Source organism: Otolemur garnettii, unplaced genomic scaffold (assembly GCF_000181295.1).
Source record: "Otolemur garnettii isolate 467f Iridium unplaced genomic scaffold, OtoGar3 scaffold00285, whole genome shotgun sequence".
Lineage (NCBI taxonomy): Eukaryota > Metazoa > Chordata > Mammalia > Primates > Galagidae > Otolemur > Otolemur garnettii.
In genome coordinates, this window is record NW_003852680.1 from 853,597 (window position 1) to 857,608 (window position 4,012).

The following is a 4,012-nucleotide window of genomic DNA, read 5'->3' on the forward strand; positions in this document are numbered from 1 at the left end:
CCGAGCCAGACTTCCTTTCTATAATTTAAAACATTCTAAGCCTTTAGACCAGGGGTTCTCAATCCACAGCGACCCCTTTATTCCATTTGTAACAATGGGGCAATTAGGAAGGTTGAGAATGACTGCTTTAGACAAAGCTTTCTTTTATCTTTTCTTTTCTTTTTCTTTTTTTTGAGACAGAGCCTCAAGCTGTTGCCTAGGGTAGAGTCCTGTGGCATCACAGCTCACAGCAACCCCCAACTTCTGGGCTCAAGCGATTCTCTTGCCTCCTCCTCCCAAGTAGCTGGGACTACAGGCACCCACCACAACACCTGGCTGTTTTTTTCTTTTTTGGTTGCAGCTGTCATTGTTGTTTGGCAGGCCTGGGCTGGATTTGAAACCACCAGCTCAGGTGTATGTGGCTGGCACCTTAGCTGCTTGAACCACAGGTGCCAAGCCAAAGCTTTATTTCGTGAACCAATTATAAATCAAAGAATCTTTGAGCCCATCTATATCACCAATAAAACTCTCTCTTCCATTACTTCACTATCTTAGTGGTTTTTTGGATGACATAGTTTAATAAAGAGATTTGGTTTCTGTCCCCAGACACAGCTTTTCTGAAACTCTCAGAATTTCCTGAGAGAGAGGAGTGTCTTTTGTTATTCATAAGGCACCTCTTCCCATCACACCAGAGCTTAAGCTACTGAGGTGACTCAGGTGGAGACCCTAGATAGGAGAGGGCTGGTTACAGAAAGACCAAGTGATAAGAGGGTTGGAACTTTTCACACTACACCCTGCTGCACCAGGAAGGGGAGAGGGGACCAGAGGTTATACTCTACAAAGAGCCTTAAACAAAAAGATCTGATGAGTTTCTGGGTTGATGAACATATTGAAGTGCCCCAACTCCATAGGGATAGAAGTTCCTGCTCTGGGAATCCTTCTGGACCTTGCCTTAGGAACTGCTTCATCTGGCAGTTCCTTTATAGTATCCTGTATTATATACTTGTAAATGTAAGTCAAGTGTTTCCCTGAATTCTGTGATGTGTCTCTTTGAAGGGCATGGATCCCATCCAAGAGGGCTCCACTCTCCTGACCTAATCACCTCCCAAAACCTTCCCCCACCCCCACTTTGGGGTTAAGATTTCCTATCAAGCCCCATACACATAAAAATATTAACATCAGTCAAATTTGTATGCCTTTCTCCTATTAATCTGTCTTTCGTCAGTTTAATGTGCAGATCCTAGTTACAAAACATAAGAGGGTAGAGGAAAAATTTTTTCCTCTTCTATAGTTACACTTCAGAGATAGCTGCCAGGTCCTTGAGGATGTAACCCTTAGGTATGAGACTGAAAAGAGGTTTGTTTAACCTTTAAAAAGATTTAAAGATATTTCAAAAGAATAGAGGAAAAACATTCTGAAAGAAAGGGAGAGAAAATATATTACCTTAATTTCAAAAGGCAGAATTAAGCTCTTATTTTTAATTTTTATTTTGTCCTTATACCCAAAGTTTCCACATGCCTGAACATTAAGTAGTTATTAAATATTTGTTAAAATACTACATCAGATTAGGATGTTCATTATTAATGCTTTTTAAGAGACTCCCAGTGCCCCTTCCTAATAAAGCAGTTGGCAACAGCCTTAATATCCCCAAAGGGAAAACTATAAAATCATTAAGATAAATCAGCTAGTTCTCATGTGTCCTAAAAATTGTTAGGTATAGAGGATTGAACATCATACCTGCTATAACAGTCACCAATTTCAGAACTCATCTGAGGAATTGCTGAGAACAAGACAATTTCCTGGCAAGCATCGAAATCTCTTGTGACTTGGAAGGCAAGCTACCAAGTAACTCAGTAATCTTGGAGAAGCCAGGATGGGTCCTGTTAAGCATTAAGCATTTTATGGCAGTTCCTTGAAGAATTAATGAAGGAAATTGCATGTAATCTTTTTGGAAATCATTTTCTTGAGTACCTAACTTTTTACCACCTTTTGTTTACCCATATGAGATCATTTTCTTGAGCAGGTAGCCTCTAAAACACATAGTCCCTGAGCATGCAGCCCCTGCATGTCTTTGCTTAGTTACCTTTCCACCCATTATGTATTTTCTCAATAAAAGGATTCTGCGAGAAGTGCTCAGGGCTATCCTGCACCTATAGTTAGCCTCACCTCTTGTAGCTTGTACTGTCAGTCCATGTCTCTTGTGATCATTTATGCAGTTGCATCAGTTAGGTTTAATCTAAGACAGATTGTAGAACAACACATATAGTATGTCACCATCTGGTAAAATAATTATTAAATGAGCACCATCAGTCTATTTTGTATTGTTGGGACACTTGTTTCAAAGTGCAGGGCAAATGGGCCATTAATGCTGGTGACTGCTAGATAAACTAACTTCCAGAGCACCCCTCATGAATTTTAGGGTTGGGAATTCCCAGTGTTGATTTCACTTAAGCTGAGTTAATAACGCACCATGCTGGCTGGATTTGTCACATGTAACCAGCCAGGCTTCTACCCTAACAGGAAATACACAGGGTGATTTAACACACAAAATCTGCAGGAATGTTTGCAGGAACATTCACCGGGATGTTTATTGAATCTGGAGATAGGCCAGTAACACATACACCACATCACCACCACCCCCCTACACACACACTTCTAGCCATCCTTTGAATCTAATAGGAGATGGGCCAAGTTATCAGACATGACTCACGGGACTTCCAAAATAATTGGAGACAGACTAACTTAATACACAACTATCTGAACTTATAACTGAAGATAGGCCAAGGTCACAACATGCATAGTACTGTGTTTCCCTGAAAATAAGACCTACCCAAAAAATAAGCCCTAGCAGGATTTCTATGCATTTGTTAAATATAAGCCCTACCCCATAAGAAGACGTAGTGATGTACGCCGTGCAATTCTGTGCTGAAAATGCACTAAGTGGTAAGGAAGACTGGAATACCTTTTATCTGCCACAGCTCCTTTCTCCTAGCCACTCGCACTTGCGCGTGTGCGCGTGTGTGCGTGGGTAACCACAGTCAAAGGCATCCTATTGCGCACGTGTGAACAGATAGGGGAAAGGAGTTCACGCATCACTAGCGCCAGCCTCACCAACAAGGTTATCTCTCCCTATCAGGTTCCAGAAGAAGATGACTTAACTGTATTTGAATAAATTTAGATTATTGTATTATACTTAATAAAAATAAGACATCCCCTGAAAATAAGCCCTAGTGTGTCTTCTTGAGAAAAAAATAAATATAAAACAGTGTCTTATACTGTTTTAGTATAACAGTACCAGGGGAAACATGGTAGTTGCTGGCCTTGTAACCCAACAGGAGATAGGTTGTAAGTTAACAATGCAGACTAGCTGGATCAGTAAACAGGCTGAATTCTCTCTCTCTCTCTCTCTCACACACACACATGAACTGGGCTTGTAACCTAACTAAAGGTGGGCTGAGCTAACCATATACTGACTAGCCAACCTTCCAACCTAACTAGATAGGCCAAGTTAACACACAAAAACACATTCACCCACCTACCCTTAGCCATACTTCTAACAAGAGATAAACCAGGTAACATTCAGGACTAGCTAGACTTCAAACTAGAGGTAAGCTAAGCTAACACACTGGAAACTCACTGGACTTCCAATTTAACTCGAGATAGGTTGAGAATTAACAATGTTGACTGGGCAAGGTGGCTCATGCCTATAATCCCAGCACTCTGAGAGGCCAAGGCCAGGGGGGTCACCTGAGCTCAGGAGGTCCAGACCAGCCTGAGCAAGAGCTAGACCCCCTCTCTACTAAAAATAGAAAAATTAGCCTGGCCGTTGTGTTAGGCACCTGTAGTCCCAGCTACTTGGGAGGCTGTGCCTGGGACAACAGAGTGAGACTTTTTTTTTTTTTTTTTGAGACAGAGTCTCATGTGGTCACCCTTAGTAGAGTGCGGTGGCATCTCAGCTCACAGCAACCTCAAACTCTTGGGTTCAAGTGATTCTCTTGCCTCAGCCTCCCAGGTAGCTGGGACTACAGGCGCC